The sequence below is a fragment of the Gopherus flavomarginatus genome, chromosome 9, assembly GCF_025201925.1.
Source record: "Gopherus flavomarginatus isolate rGopFla2 chromosome 9, rGopFla2.mat.asm, whole genome shotgun sequence".
NCBI lineage: Eukaryota > Metazoa > Chordata > Testudines > Testudinidae > Gopherus > Gopherus flavomarginatus.
In genome coordinates, this window is record NC_066625.1 from 58,465,289 (window position 1) to 58,482,745 (window position 17,457).

A 17,457-nucleotide genomic window follows, 5' to 3' on the forward strand; every position below is an offset into this window, starting at 1 on the left:
GAGGGGACGCGGTGACCGTGGGCTGCATGGCACAGCGGGAAACAAGCGGCACGTTGCGCTCCGCCGCTCCGCCCGTGAGTGTGTGTCGGGGCGCACGTGCAGGCGGGGCACAGCCTTGTTCGAGGCTACGCGCGCTCCCGCCAGCCAGACTCAGCCCCGACGCAGACAGGGTGGAACTCCAGGAGCCGCCCCGCCCCCCAGCCTGGGGAAGAGGGAAAGTCGCGATCGGGTCTCGCGAGAGTTGGGCGCTTGCCCCGCGAGATCGCACCGCCTCCTTCCCACGTCATGTTTTCTCTTTGACAAGCTGCCGCCGCTGCGGAAAGAACGCGACTCCGGGCCGGGACCTGCCACCTCCGGGCCTCGAGCAGCTGCTGCTCCGCCTGGACCCTGGTAACTGACTCCCTCCGCCCCTGTGCGCGAGCCCGGCCTCGGCGCGTCCGCAGCCGGCAGCGGCCGGGTGGGGAGGCCCGAAGCAGGCGAGCCGGGTTCAAAGCCCAACTGACTGCAGCCCCCTGGTCTGGAGGGGGCGGGCGCTGTGCTCCTATGGCGCAGGGGGGCGGGGGCAGAGGGGTTAAGGTGTATAGAGGGGTGGAGTGAAGGGCAGAAAATGAAGCGAAGCCAGATATCCCCCCTTCCGCTGCCCAGTTCCCGGAGCTCAGGGAAGGTAGTTTTCCCTTCCGGTCTAGAAGTCTCGTCGAGTCTCTTCTTTTAGACAGTATTAGATATAAGGTACCTTTTTGCTGTATGTTGGGATGAGATCCACAACTCCTCTAAGTCTGCGCCGCTGCCCCGCCTCCCCCACCTCATGGTAACGATGAACTGATTGTAGCATGTGCATTGCTTGTCACTTCTATGTGTTTAATTCTGTGTTCTGGGCTGCTCTGGCTGGTATCATAAAATGAAGGCAGAAATAATTGTGTAGACTTTTGTCAATGACGTACGACTTTAAGTATGGTAAACATCTCCTGACCTGTTGTCTGATTTGCATTGCACCCTGTGGCTTGTTGGCTGCAGTAGAGAGAAAGATCCACATACTTCCATTTCCAAGGTATTTTTTTCATGACCTTAGTTGAATGGTGCTCTAATAGCTCACTTTGGCCAGCATGCAGCTTTTCCTGTGTTCTCTAAATAGATTGTTTTTTGGATGTGTTCTAGACATATTTGTCCTCATCTTGCACCCCACTTAGGGTGGAGCAGGGCGTTGAGGTGTAGAACCTCCTTATCCCTGTTAGACCTATTCTTTCCTGTGTTGATATAACGTACCTGAGCAGGTTGTTCTTTGCTGGACTGTGTAACTCATGAGTAAGGATATGATTTTGTCATAAATTTTGATTAAATTTCATAGTAGAGGTGCAGGGGGGAAAAATCAAGGAAAGGATGGAGATTGAGGGGCTGGAGAGAAGACCCTGATCCTCACCCTACAGAGGCATCTCCTGTATTGCCAGGCCGGGCCAGGTTTCCCCACTCTGGATGTCCCAATTGATTGTACTGTTTATCCTTGAATCCAGTAGCTGTGGAGTTTAGCAGGGGTTACTCAGTGCCTGGGAACTTGCCCAGTGTAACCTTTGGTCATGGCTGCCTCTTGTGATTGACCTTTGCATTAAGCCAGTTTAAATGCCTCTATGTGGCTATATTAGTATTCCCTTTTTGAAGGTTGGAAATGATTTACTGAAGTTACAAAGAGCCTACAGTACGTGAGTTTTTTTTAAATAGTAGTGATAGGATACATTGTGAAGATCTTTCATCCTGAAGGATCTCAGTTCTTAGGAATCTGTACACTAACTTACATGATAGAGAGAGAAACTTAAATATTTCATACAACAATTGAGGCTGGAAATGCAAAAGCTGAGGCTCATAGTAACCTTAACTTGTCTACATTGTACAAACAGTACCTAATCTATCTCTCAAATACACATGTTCCCCACTGAAGTGAATAGGAATAGTGCATATAGGAGTACCAAACTGGGACCCACTGGATCTTAAAGTACAATTAATTACTATTCTAAAATATTGTATAGGTGTAATGTAGGTGAGTAATGATTGCTATGAAAATCGTATCTTTACTGTATGACTCTTGAACTGTTTAAAAGTGTGATTGACATTAGCTTATGTTTTCATGCATTTCAGTTTTTAGAAGGAGGAAAGGGAAATGAAACTATCTACTGTTTTCTCTGCATACTACTCTAGTTGGAAAGCTTTTGACTATGCAGCTGTAGAACCCCACAATGAAACAGGCACAAAAGCGTACAGTTCTAAACTTAGTAGCAGCTTCATGCTGCATATGAATATTACTTTATGTCAATTAGTTAAAATTGTTTAAAAATTATCACTCTTATGTAACTTGAAATTTAAAAAAAACCTCTTACCTTTCGGATAATGGATGGAAAGGTTCAGCAGAAAAGGACCTTTTTTTGTTAGAAAACGCTCAACGGGACTTGAAAATTGATGACTCCACTAGCTCCAGGCTGATAAAAGATAAAGGAGTGGGAGGAATCAGTGAATTGTAGTGTGTCTGATTTGATTAAAAGACTAGTTCCCCCTCCTCCAGCTGCTGGGTAGAGCAAGGGTAGTACAATTCTTACCATGGTTTTGTCCTGGGACCCTGCTTAGGGGCTTCATCTTTTGTGTCGGCTTCTGGTTAGTATGTGTCTGATAAACTTGAAGCCCTTTCTAGTTGTTGTCAGGGAATCCCTTGCTTCCTTTCCCTCAGACTTGGTGTGTGTATGTATACGTCAGGTATCTCTGCTACTCAACTCTTTTCCCATTCTTCTTGCTGCTGCCTTTGGATTTCTGCTACTCCTTTCTGAGTTTCTGTTCTTTGGATAGCTCCATCACTTTTAGCTTTTCCCAAAAGCAGCAGATTACTTTGAGCTCACTTCTTCCAGTTTTCTATGGGCCGATGGGTTTTTCAAGCCTTGGTTATGAGCAGGTGAAAATGAGATTGGGTGTGGTGGGGTTTAATATATTAATGATTTGTAAAATAGGAGTGAACTTGAAGATGACACCAAGTTATTTAGGTTAGTCAGGACTAAAGAACTCCAGAGGATCTTTGAAAACTTAGGAGATGGGCCTCGTGAAGACAGATGAACTTTTACATTGGCAAGTAGAGGGCATATCTTGAATTGGTATGTCAGTAATTCATCCAATATCTACTGGTCTGTGGACTACACCTACTAGCCACTGTGAAAAATACTTAGCATTATGCCTTAAGGATACACCCCCTGCAATTTAAACAAATAAAGAACTCTCTGTAAGTCTGAAAACTTGTCTTTCTTACCAAAAGAAGTTGGTCCAATAAAGATATTACCTTGCCCATCTTGTAGTGCATACAAATAAAACAATTGTATATTATAATTAGGGCTGTCAAGCCATTAAAAAAATTAATCACGATTAATCGCACTGTAAAATAATAATAGAATACCATTTAATTAAATATTTTGGATGTTTTCTACATTTTCAAATATATTAATTTCAATTACAACACAGAATACAAAGTGTACAGTGCTCACTCCATATTTATTTTTGATTACAAGTGTTTGCACTGTAAAAAATACAAAAGAAATAGTATTTTTCAATTTACCTAATACAAGCACTGTAGTGCAATCTCTTTATGATAAAAAGTTGAATTTACAAATGTAGAGTTATGTTAATTAAAAAAATTGCATTTAAAAATAAAACAATGTAAAATTGTAGAGCCTGCAGGTCCACTCAGTCCTACTTCTTGTTCAGCCAATCGCTCGGACGAACAAGTCTGGTAACGTTTGCAGGAGATAATGCTGCCCACTTCTTGTTTATAATGTCTCCTGAAAGTGAGAACTGGCGTTCTCATGGCACCGTAGTAGCTGGCGTCGCAAGATATTTATGTGCCAGATACACTAAAGATTCATATGTCCCTTCATGCTTCAGCCATGATTCCAGAGGACATGCATCCATGCTGATGATGGCTTCTGCTCGATAACGATCCAAAGCAGTGCAGACTGGTGCATGTTCATTTTCATTATATGAGTCAGATGCCACTAGCAGAAGGTTGAGTTTCTTTTTTGATGGTTCCGGTTCTGTAGTTTCCACATCCAAGTGTTGCTCCTTTAAGACTTCTGAAAGCATGCTCCACACCTTGTTTCCTCTCAGATTTTGGAAGGCACTTCAGATTCTTAAACTTGGGTCGAGTGCTGTAGCTATCTTTAGAAATCTCACATTGGTATCTTCTTTGTGTTTTTGTCAAATCTGCAGTGAAAGTGTTCTTAAAAATGAACAAAATGTGATGAGTCATCATCTGAGACTAAACATGAAATATATGGCAGAATGCAGGTAAAACAGAACAGAGGACACAACAATTTTCCCCTAAGGAGTTCAGTCACAAATTTAGTGCATGCATTATTTTTTAACGAGCATCATCAGCATGGAAGCATGTCCTCTGAAATGGTGGCTGAAGCATGCAGGGGCATATGAATGTTCAGCATATCTGGCATGTAAATACCTTCCAATGCCGGCTATAAAAGTGTCATGCAAATGTCTGTTCTCACTTTCAGGTGACATTGTAAATAAGAAGAGGGCAGCTTTATCTCCAGTAAATATAAACAAACTTGTTTGTTTTAGTGATTGGCTGAACAAAAAATAGGACTGAGTGAACTTGTAGGCCTTGAAGTTTTAGATTTCTTTTGTTTTTTGAGTGCAGTTGTGTAACCAAAAAAAATACATTTGTAAGTCGCACTTTCATGACAGAGATTGCATGACGGTACTTGTATGAGATGAATTGAAAAATACTATTTCTTTTGTTTATCATTTTTACAGTGCAAATATATGTAATAAAAAATAATATACACTTTGATTTCAATTACAGCACAGAATACAATACATATGGAAATGCAGAAAAACATCCAAAATATTTAATGAATTTAAATTGGTATTGTATTGTTTAACAGTGCAATTACAATTTTTTTAAATTGCAATTAATATTTTTGAGTTAATCACGTGATTTAACTGTGATTGACAGCCCTAACGATCACATTCAGTTATAACGTTATCAACCTTCGTCTCCTCTTTGTATCTTACTTTTTCTCTCCCGTAATTTCTCCGCTGTACTAATCTTTTCTAACATTTTGGAATCAATTGCACCCTCTTCTGCCCATCTGCTTGTCCCTCTAGACTCCCATTACTCCACATTTTACCACACAACTAATATAGAACTAAAAATATTAGGTAATGATAAGAAAAATGTTGAGGGCAATGCTTGGGAGGGAAGCCAGAACCCCAGCAACTGGTAGCTGGTGGGAATCTACTAGGGTAGTGGTTCTCAACCAGGGGTCTGGGTACGCCTGGAGATACACAGATCCAGGGCCGGCCTTAGGATTTATGGTGCCCTAGGCGAGATTATTAAACTGGTGCCCCTGTGCCTGATCTGCTCTTAGCAACACAAACATAAGCTTACAGTATTGGAAAACTTGCCACATTCACGTTATTAAAACCAGTTTAACTTAATTAAGCACACTGTAATGCTGTTGGACTAGCGCTAAAGAAGCAGCACTATAGAAAAAATTCTGATATGACAGAATGATGCAAATAGTATATTTTTTTAATTTATCAAAATTTTATTGGAAATTTATATGAAGAGTTATTGAAACAAAGATTTGTTTTTAATTAAAAGCAATCTTTCTGGCTTTTTTGGCTGCAAAATCAGTAATAATGTCATCGTATGACAAAGACAAAGTCGTGTCTTGTTCGATTGCAAGAATAGCAAGACCAGTTAAGCATTCCTGACTCATTGTAGAGCGGAGATAGTTTTTAATGAGCTTTAGTTTTGAGAAACTCCGTTCTCCTGATGCTACTGTTACAGGAATTGTCAGTAGAATACGAGTGGCAATGTACACATTAGGATATATGTCAACAAGTTTGCTGGTATGAATAAACTGTACAATGTCCATCACCGATTTTGCATGTGGAAACATTGATGACTGTGTACTCAATTCTTCGTACAATTCAAGTCTATTTAAATCAGAACTATCACCATGCTTCAGGAGGCTCTCTAGGTTCTAGCACTTTTTCATTAGTTGCTCTTGTTTTCCTATTTTGTTGAATTTAGTTATGTCATACAAAAATCCAAACTGTTCATGGTGTACTTGCAAGGTATTAAACCTTTCATCAACAGCAGATACTGCTTTATCCATCACAACATTAAAAAATTCAACCTCAAATTTCTTTTCTGGATCGTCTATGGGCATGATCTGCTGTACAGATTCTTCACAAAGAAGTGTCCCTGGCCTTTTTAACTCGTATTAACTATGTATTTACTTTATGAAAGTTGGAGAAAACATTGTGAAAACGTAAGACATTGGCTGCCCAACTTCTGGGCTGGCAAAAGTTATACTGACTCACAGGGAAAAAAAAGGCAGGAGAATCTTAGTACAACATATGGTCACACTATATCAGGGGTCGGCAACCTTTCAGAAGTGGTGCGCCAAGTTCACTGTAATTTAAGGTTTCTCGTGCCAGTAATACATTTTAATGTTTGTAGAAGGTTTCTCTCTGTCTATATTATATAAATAAACTATTGTTATTATCTGAGGTCTTGGCCACTGGTCCTGCTCAGGCCACTGCCAGCTGAGTAAATGAAACTCCAAACCGGCAGTGGGCTGGTGGCTGGAACCCTAGACAAGGATCCCAGGCCCTGCTCAGCCCGCTGCTGGTCTGGGGTTCTGACCACCAACTCCTGCCAGCCAGGATCCCGGCCGCCAACCCCCCCCTCAGCCCACTGCCAGCCTGGGATTCTGCTCACCCAGGCTGGCAGGAGGCAGAGTGGGGCTGGCGGCTGAGCTCCTGACTGGCAAGGGGCTGGCAGCCGCAACCCCGGAGTAGCAGTAGGCTGAGTGCTGCTGGCACCCCAGACTGGCAGCAGACTGAGCCACTCAACCCCCCACCGGCCCTGCTCAGCCCGCCACCAGCCCGCTCAGCCCGCCACCAGCCCACTCAGCCCGCTGCCAGCTGAGTGAATGGAACCCCAGGCTGACAGCAGGTTGAGTGGTTCAGCTGGCCTGCTCAGCCCACCGCCAGCCTGTGGTTCCTTGGGGGTCCCCAGGCCAGCAGCAGGTGCTGAGTGGGGCCGATGGCTGGTATCCCAGCTGGCAATAGGGCAGCAGCCGGAACCCCAGAGCAGTGATGGGCTGAGCCGCTCAGCCTACTGCTGCATACCATCAAAAATCAGCTCACCTACCACCTTTGACACATGTGCTGTAGGTTGCCGACACCTGCTTTATACACTAGTAAGGAGATGAGCATATTACAGTTGTTGGAGGGCTCTTATCAGGAGTAACAGGCTATAGGAAAGTCAGTCAACATTTTTTGTTTCTCTGATGAAAACTGGCCCACTCCCTGCCTCAAACCAAACCTCTCACTAATAATTGTCAACAACTTATTTCCTGTTTTTGGCTAAGATATTGATTTAAAAAAATATATTGAAATTGGATTCAGGATTGTTAGCAAGAATTTTTGGCACACAAAGTTGTTAAATGACAATCTAAATGGCAACAAAGTACTGCTTTTATGCTTGGCTCACCCCCTAGCCTGCTGGTCCAACAGCTTCAGTAGAGGAGGAGATAGGTGGAAAACTGCAGGACCCCAAAATCCACCTCTTGGGGTGCAGCGTGGCAACAGCAGCAGCAAACCCTCAGGTCCAATCACACACCAATGGGCACCACCACCAGCCTTACGAACCATAGTGAAGTTAGCACAGCATATGATCTCAGAGACGGGGCACTCATGGAGCCACAGCAGCTCATCCTGCCCTGTGCAGCTCCCCCCGGATGAGATGGATCGCTGGCAGCTGCCAGCCTGGGGGAGAGGCGCTCCCCAGCTAGGGTGGCCAGATCCAGATGTCCTGTTTTTATAGGGCCAGTCCCGATATTTGGGGCTTTGTCTTATATAGGCACCAATTACCCCCACCTAGAGTGACCAGACAGAAAGTGTGAAAAATCAGGACAGGGATGGGGTGGGGGGTGTGTAAAAGGAGCCTATATAAGAAAAAGACCCCAAAATTAGGACTGTCCCTATAAAATAGGGATATCTGATCACTGTACCCCAATCCCCTATCCTGATTTTTCACACATCTGGCTAACCCCAGCCAAGCCCTGTGTGACATTCCAATCCTGGCTGCCTGCCGAGGAAGTGAGTTACTTTCACTTTCATTCCTCAGCAGGCAGCCAGCCAGCCCTGCCCCCACCTATCCCCCAGCACTTCACCCAACCCAGCCCTGATGGAGGGGAGGGAGGAGAGAGAGAGAGGGGTGCTCCTGGGGAGGAGGGAGAAAGGAGGGGATGCTCTGTGGGGCGGGGGGGAGAAGAATGGATGTTATTTGGGACAACAAAGGATACTGGTTCCAGAGCCACAGAGCCTGCCTCACCTCACCTCAGCCGGGGGGAAAGAGTCACACTCACAGGTGAGCTCCTTCTCCAACCCCTACCCCCTCCCCTTCCCAGAGACCCCAGCAGCCAATCCCATTCCTCAGACTGTGCTGCATTCGGCTCTCTCTAGGACCCAGCAGCCCTGCTTCTACACTGTCTGGGCTGCCTGCAGAGTGGTGCCCCCAGACAGAGTGAGGCCCTACACGGCTGCCTATTCTGCCTATGCCTAAGGACGGCCCGGCACAGATCTTTTCGGGGTATATCAACTCATCTAGATATTTGCCTGATTTTACAACAGGCTACATAAGCACTAACGGTGTCAGTACAAAAAAAATTTCACACAGACAATGACTTGTTTATACTGTTCTATATACCATACACTGAAATTTAAGTAAAATATTTATATTCATATTGATTTATTTTATAATATGGTAAAAATGAGAAAGTGAGCAATTTTTTTTTTTTCAGTAACAGTGTGCTGTGACACTTCTGTTTTTTTATGTGTGATTTTGTAAGTAAGTAATTTTCAAGTTAGGTGTAACTTGGGATCCGCAAGACAAATCACATTCCTGAAAGGGGTACAATAGTCTGGAAAAGTTGAGATCCTCTGTATTAGGGTGTTATCCCTATTTGAGCTGACTCCCCTCTTTGACTTATGCCCCCCAACCTAGATAAAAATAGACACATGCAAAAATGTGCTTGATTGCCTATTTATAAACCCAACAGAGACTTTAACATAATTTTAATAAAATTACGTACACTTGTAAGTTTTAAATACACAGATACCAGGGAGGATACAAATCAATGATTTTTTTTAAGACCAAAAAAATTAGGTTGTTTTTTGATAAAATGCTTTTTGAGGGAAAAAACCTATCTAAAGATAGTTTTAATTTAGATGCATTATGTCTCAAAGATATTTCATCATGCAATAGGGATTATAAATTCTGATTGTATAGTGTGAGAAGATATATTCATGTAATGTTTAAGAAAAGTTTTGTAAATGAGTTCCAGTAGTTCATGGATTAGGGACCCAGTGAAGTTTTAATAAAGTTCCGTTACCTGTGGGTAAGAAAGGCATGCGTGCAAAATGCAAACAGTGCAACAAAGAAATGCAAAGCCTGGTTGCCCAAATGAAACATCATGAGAAGTGTTCTCTCTGAGGAGGAAGCTGTGTTGAAGATGATGAAAGGAACATGTCTGAACGTGCAGGATCTTCAGGTTGATAAACTTTGTTATTTCATACTTCTTTCTTAAGGACTGCCTGTCTTCCTTCTGGACTATTCTTGAATTCTCATGTTTGAGCAAAAAAAAATAGTTGTTACTCTATGGTACAGAGTTATCTGCCAATGATAGTGTTTCAGTCATATCGTGTATGTCACATAGCCACAGTACATCACCTGTAGCAAAAAGGAAAAAAAAATCTCCATCATCCAGAAACAACCATAGATAAGTTTGCGATAAGAACCAGCAGATTACAAAAAGAGATAACTGATGAAAAAATTGCCTGGTTTGTTTATGTAACAAACTCTTCTTTCCGTATGATTAAGAACCTACACTTCATTAACATGGTTCAGTCATTAAGACCAGGATACAGTCTACCCAACAGAGCAGATGTCACAGGCAAATTGCTGGATAAAGTGTATGAAAGAGAAATTGAGCAGTGAGCAAAAGGTCTGGAGGGTGAAATTGTTAAATTGTTAACCTGAGTCTTGATGGGTGGAGCAATGTCCATAATGATCCTGTTGTATGTGCTTGTATAACAACAGAAGAAGATAATGTCTTCCTTGCGGAAACATTTGATGCATCAGGAAATGCACACACACCAGAATACTTACAAGAAGTAGCAGTAAAAGCTATAACAAACTGTGAAAAAAAAATTCAAATGTCTAGTACGCAGCTTGGTCACAGACAATGCTACAAATGTATCCAAGATGAAAAGAAATTTAGAAGAGACTCCCAAGCTAATAACATATGATTGCAGTGCTCATTTGGTGCACCTCCTAGCCAAAGACTTCAGAAATAAAGGCTAATGTTGATGTTGCAAAATACTTCTGTAGCAACCATTTTGCAGCAGCTGCTCTGAAAAAAGTGGGAGGAACGAAGCTAAGTCTCCCACAAGATGTGCAATGGAACTCAGCAGTGGACTGTTTTGAGCACTGTATCAAGAACTGGCCTAATCTGATGGCAGTTTATGAACAAAATCGTGAAAAAATAGATGGCACTGTCACAGCCAAAGTTCTCAACATTGGGCTTAAGAGAAATGTTGAACACATGCTGAGTACTCTGAAGCCTATTTCTGTAGCCTTGACAAAAATGCAGGAAAATAACTATTTCATTGCTGACGCTGTTGAAATTCAGAGGAAACTGAGTGAGATCTTAAAAAAGAGAAATATGCAATGATAGAGTTAAATTACAAGCATTAGTGCTTGTCCCATTTGTTTCTCTATCTCCAGCTCATTTTCTTCAAATATTCTCTATATTCGGTACCAGGGTCAAATCTTAAATGCTGAAGAAGAGGAGTTGGGTTTGACATCCAGCAATCATCCCTCCTACATTGCTAATAAGTTCAGTGTAATCAAGGTGGCCCATTTCAACTAGTTGGCAAGAAGGTGTGAGTATCAGCAGGGGGAAATCAGTTTGATTACATTGAACTCCTTAGCACTACATAAGTCATTTTCCTCCCTTCCTGACAACTATTGAGAATAGCCCACTTCCACCTTAATTGAATTGGCTAGTTAACACTGAGCCCCCACTGATGGGTAACTCCCATTTTCTCATGTCTTGAGTATTTATACCTGCCTCTGTATTTTCGACTCCATGCATCTGATGAAGTGGGTTTTAGCCCAGAAAAGCTCATGTCCAAATACATTTGTTAGTCTCTAAGGTGCCACAAGGACTCCTAGTTTTTTTGCTGATACAGACTAACACGGCTACCACTCAGAAAGGGTGGGACAAGGTCCATGCTTCAGCTACAAAAGGCTGGAAAATCTAGTCATTCATGGGGTGTATTTTCTTTGGTAAAATATCCAAATTGGCTCTGAGACAAGTCAAGTGATTCTTGATTGGGTTCTCAACGCTTAGTAGTTCAGATTCTGTTTAGTCAGTAGTGCCAGTTAACAATGGGAATGGACCGTTTAAACCAGTTTCAATCTTTGTGTTCCAGTGAATGTTTCTCTTGAGTGCCGATATCTTGCTGTGCAGGTCAAAAATAGTACTTTCTGTTCCTTGCAATGAGACATCTAGAGAATTTAGTTTATCAAAAATATCAGCAAGGTAAACCAAAAACACATGACAGTTGGGATCATACAGTATCTGCATTGCTAAAATTCAAATCCACTAGAAAAAATCAAACTTTGGTTCACAGTTCATAAATAATGTTGCAACACTTTCCATCCGGATAGACACCTGACTTCAATGTGAAACAAAAAAGCATCATGCTCCACTCTCATTTTTGCGCAAAACATTGCAAAGAGACTGTGCCTTTGCGGGCTGTGTTTTGATAAAGTTCACAACTTTAATAGCAGAACTCAGAACATCAGTAAGTTCCTGATTCATGTTTCGAGTTGCAAGAGCTTAGTGGTGTATCATACAATGAGTCCATGATATATGTGGAGCAATTTCAAACACTTTGGCTTTCAAGCCTGTCCTACCTCCAGACATAGAAGAGCTCCATCCGTACAGATTCCGATGCAGGCTTCCTACTTCAGCTCATGAGAACTTTTTGAAATTACTTTCTAATTTAACAGTTCAGATCCAGTTGCATGCGTCTTAATTGGCTTGCAGAACAAAAAATCTTCCAATATTTCCTTAAACTGGATTGCAATCAAGAGATCAGCTGTATGTTCATATTTTCTGACATTTCAGAGATTTGACAGCTGACTGTTGTCTGACAGTGGGATCATTTTTAACTTCTCTGCCACACTGTCACCGAGCAGTGACCTGCAAATGTCAATTGCTCTTGGAAGAACCAGTTTTACCCCAGTTGTGTAAGGTTTTACTTTTTGAGAATGTGGTAAACAACTTGACATGCCTTTTATTGCACTTGCAAGGTGGATACCATTTTTTTTTCTGTGTGTGTGTGTGTGTGTGTGTGTGTTTAATTTCTTGTAGCTTTTGTTCAAAAATATCTCTGGTCTTTCCTACCAGATCGCCATGGTTTGTTCTAAACGGCATCTTAATTTTGGTGGTTTCAGGCTGTCATTTGCTAAAGTTACTGTACACACTACACATTTTAAGGCCTTATTTTTCCATTAACTGCAGTGGAAGTGGAAACCAAAATCCAAATATGCTTCATTATATTTTCTTGTTTCTGCAGTTTTCTTCTTGGTAATGACTGTTTTAGCTTCCCCCTTTTGTTACAGAACATGACTGTCTTTTGACAATATATACCGATCCATTTTTCACCACATAATGGTATTAAAAAATATCAAACTCACCAGCAGAATAAGCACAGCAGAACTGCTTGTTATATCATACCCTGTCATTACACTAAACCAGAAGGTTGGAAAGATGATAGTTGATATTGAAATAATGGTGTATTTATAATGAAATTCATTATAACACTCTTCTGTGTACTGTGTCAACAGCCTTATATCTGCCAAAAGAGTCAATCTGCTTAAATCAATTGCAAAACACTCTCTCCATGCTATTTCAATGTAATTTCCAGTGTCATGTTCTTATTATGTAATAATCATAAAAAATACCTTGCGCATTGTGCCGCCCAATGTTCCTCCATGCACCTTCAGGGAGGCATGCCCCACGGTTGAAAACCTCAATTATAGGTACTATTTTAGATGTCTTAGAACTGGTGTGGTTAAACAATATCTATCACTTCATTATATCAACGTAGTTAAAACAGTACAACCTCCCTTCCACTCCCCAGTGTGGATGCAGTTATATTGGTGTCAAGGTTCGTTAGACTGACATAGCTTATTCCCCTTCCTGTATGTGAATAAAGGCTTGTCCACATGGGAAAGCTTTTTTTTTTAATGTGTAAATTTGTGTCCACACAAGGTGTTAAAATTTACCTGTCATCTTATCATATCTTTATTCTGCTTTGCAAGTGACGGAATTGTTTTTGAATGAGTTATGCTGGTATGAGGTTTGTGTGGACGCATCCCTATTTTGGATTAACTATATACTTCTGGCAGTTCTCCCCCTGCTCTATCATGGCATGTTAGTTCACATCTGGATCAGTGTCTTTGTTTACATGTGTGCTCTTTGTGCCAGGGTTACCTTGACTGGATGTTGCCTCTCTGTTTAAATGTTGACACACACCAGGGTTTGCCCCTTTTGAGATTCCAGTTTATGGTGAGTTCACACCCCCAGAATCATATACTCATTATAGCAGCCAGGCCCCGTGCCTCCACGAGGTTCTGGGCTTCCTTGCCCTTTTAGGAGACGGGCATGTCCAGTTGTATCTTAACAGCAGTCACCAGACTATCAAGAGAGGAGTGGCTATTTGAGCAACTGTGGGAGAAGGGTCACTCCTGGGACAGGTCCCAAAGCAAAGGAACTCTAGCAGAATTATAAAAAGTCAGACCAAAACAACACCTCCAGTAATGCTCTCACTACCTCCACCTATTCTGAGGAACTGGACTAGATTTTTGCTACGGTGGGCGCAACTAAACCTTGACATGGTGTTCTGGACAGTTTGGTCACAGCACCAGAAGGCCACGTTATGAAATCATGGACCCCAATTGGGAGATTTCCCCAAATAGCCAAGACCTCTCTAGCATGCCAAACCCAGAAGCAGCGACAGTGCCAGAGATGTCTCCCAAAACTCAGGCAGAGAGACAGCCTGAAAGTGCTGCAGAGGGGCTACTTCTAGTAAGTCATAGTTGCTGTATTACAATACAACTGTATGGGAGAACTAAACAACTTTTGTTCTGGGTAGTGGCTGGTCACTATCTTGTTGGGTGAGTTTCACTTGACTGGCTTTTATTCTTCCATCCAGCATGCTCAAAATGACATCTGTGCCAGAGACTTTTAAGATCAAAAGTATTGTTTTTCTGAAATATCAAATCTCACACCCACTGGCTGAATGTGGTGACATTCCAGATGGCAGTGGCCACATGATCTACACATTTAGGGGAACTCTCATGTTGGTAGTCTACCATTGCAGCTCTCACAGCTTTACAGATCTCACCTGGAAGTAGCTTTTTGCCACCACTGCTTGTTATCCCAGTTCTGCATCACTGTCCAGTCATAGCACTCAGTGCTATTTGGCTGAGCCCAGACACAGTGTTCCAGTGAGTGAAGCTGCTCCAGGACAATGTCGTGCAGAAATAATTGTTCTTTCATCCTACTTCTCTTTTAGCAGTTTCCTTGCAATGTTACTGTGGCTGTCTCTTAACTCCTCCATAGCAATCCAGCTGTGTAACTGCCAATATATTCGGAGCAGCCTGTTCATATTAATAACTGTCAGGATCATGGCATCCAGGAATTTTAAAATAGTGCTGGCTTGCAAAAGCCAGGTGAATTATTGGATGACATGAGGAATCATGGGGGTCAGAGTCCCCAGTCCTGGAATTCCAGCAGGTTCTTGCAGATATCCCAAAATGAACAATGAGAAAAATCCCAGAATGCATAGATCCTGGTGGTGGAACATTACATCATGGGATATCTACCTAGAATGCTGTGTACTATTTCAGAAAAATGCGGAGTTGTGTGAACTCAGTGATTCAACAAGGAAGTAGCTTATGCTGACCTAAACAAAGCACTCTTTTGTTTCTGATAGTAATACCTATATTGTTAAAGTGGAAAAACACATATCTATGTATACTGCGATACTGGTATAAGGCATCTTTTATGCTAATGTAACTAGGCCCGTGGTGGTGGTGGTGAGGGGGTTGTACTGGTAGAACTATTTTGGTTTTTAAAAAAAATCACATTCCTAATCAAAATAGTTATCATGGTACAAAATCTGTGTGTGGACCAGGCTTTAGATCTCTAGCTCCTTTCCCTTTTGGAAGGTGGGAGAAGCAGCATTTGCTTTGCTTCCCCGCCACTTCAGATCTCTGGACTGCTGGAAATGTAGATCACACTGTTCTATCCTTCCTCCTTTCTCATCCTCCTGCCTTTTTGTTGCTCTGTACCTTTTCCAGTCTGTGTTTCTAAATCTGCTCCTAGTTTTAGCAACAAGCATCAGTGTAAAATTGACCTGGGTCTTATTTTCACTGCTCTACCTTGGTTCTGAAGGGCAGCATAGAAAACAGATATGATTAGTTTTCACACTGCTGCAGCTTGGCAAAGCTATGAGAAACAGTGACAGTCCTGGAGCTGTCAGAAGAGTATGAAAAATAGTATTAATCAGTTTACTCTTGGTTCACATTTGGAAAATTTATCTGAAGAAAGTTTTTTAATCGAAGCATAGGCCTTAGGTATGTGAGAAGTGCAACTTTTCTGTGTAGACGTGGCCTTAGATTTTACACAAATTTTTGATACTTATAAGGGTAAGATTTCTGCTACTCAAGGGTGAGTTGGAGGATGAATTCTTCAGTAATTGATTTGAACTAATCAAACATGTTGTTGGGTTCTGTACTAACAACCATTCAGGAAAAAGACCTGAGTGTCATTCTGGATAGCTCACTACAAATATCTGCTCAAGAATAAGAAATCAGTCAATTAATAATGGCTTGTTGGAGGGGTATATGGTTATCTCAGACACTGCAGCTTTTTTATAGATAACTGTGTAACAAATTCCATAACTGATCATATCCATGTCCTCTGTGTCATTTGTCATCTCAGATGGAAAATCCTTGGAGCAGGGACTGCATAACTTCCCATATTACCACAAGGAGGACCAAATTCTGATTGGGGGCATTTATGCAGTACTGCAGTTTAAAAGCCTAATATGTAATTAGGTAGTATAAAAAGTAGGATAGAAGATAGCTTTGAAAATATTATACCATCATAAAAACCACTGCTCAGTCTCACTGGAATACTGCATTCAATTTTTTTTGTTATCTTAAATATAACATATAGCATAAAAAGGAGCCCAGAGAGGGTAACCTAAATGATAAGAGGCTTGGAGAGAATTCTATATGAAGAGACTAATAAGATTTGAACTGTTTAGAGAGAGGAGATGAATAAAAGGGGACACGATTTAAATATATAAAATAATTGTGCCGAAAAAGTAAACAGTGTGCTCCTATTTATCCTGTCTCATCATATAAAAGCAAGGGAATGTTGAATGAAATGAAAAAGCAACAAATGTAAAACTGACAGAAGGAGCTACTTACAACATAACTAGCTGATGGAACTTGTTGCCACAAGATAGCAATTAGGCCAAGAATTTAGTGAAATCGTAGATAAGGCTTAGACACTCATTGGATAATGGGATCATCCATGGTTATGCTAGTTAAGGTAAAGATATTTTTATAGGGAATATAATCTCATGCTTCAGGGCATAAGACATCTATTGACTGAGGTGGGGGGTCAGGAAGAAATTTTCCTTTTGGGTAGGTTATTCCATAATTGTTCACTTTAAGGGTTTTTGCACTTTCTTCTTACCTGTCAGATACTGGCCATTGTCAGACATATTAGATTAAACGGATAACTGGCCTGATCCAATATAGCAGTCTTTTATTTCACTATCATTAGATGTTACTGTTGTATGAAAAAGCTCCTCCAAACCTTGTTAATGTACAGTGTTAAGATTGCACAGTAAAAATTAGTGGGGGAAAGGTTAAAATTTGGGTTTCTGTTGAGCAGTATTTCCCAAACTTGGGATGCCGCTAGTGTAGGAAAAGCCCTTGGTGGAGTGGGCCGGTTTATTTACCTGTCGCGTCTGCAGGTCCGGCCAGTCACGGCTCCCACTGTCCGCGATTTGCTGCTCCGGGCCAATGGGAGCTGCTGGAAGCGGTGTGGGCCAAGGGACATACTGGCTGCCACTTCCTGCAGCTCCCTTTGACCTGGAGCAGCGAACCACGGCCATTGAGTGCCGTGATTGGCCGGACCTGTGGACGCGGCAGGCAAACAAACCAGCCGAGCCTGCTAGGGGCTTTCTCTACATAAGCGGTGTCCCAAGCTTGGGAAACACTGTATTAGAGCATTTCTGTAG

General features: G+C 41.9%; 1 protein-coding gene across 10 annotated transcripts in view; it reads left to right on the plus strand.

The window, feature by feature from the left end:
- Positions 1 to 275: 275 nt before the first annotated feature.
- Positions 276 to 17,457, plus strand: part of HERC1 (HECT and RLD domain containing E3 ubiquitin protein ligase family member 1) — a 234,589-nt gene continuing 217,407 nt past the window's right edge. For all 10 annotated transcript variants that reach the window (XM_050966953.1, XM_050966944.1, XM_050966945.1 and 7 more), the window contains exon 1: positions 276 to 390. The gene's annotated coding sequence lies outside the window, so the exon portion shown is untranslated. The remainder of the gene's footprint in view (positions 391 to 17,457) is intronic.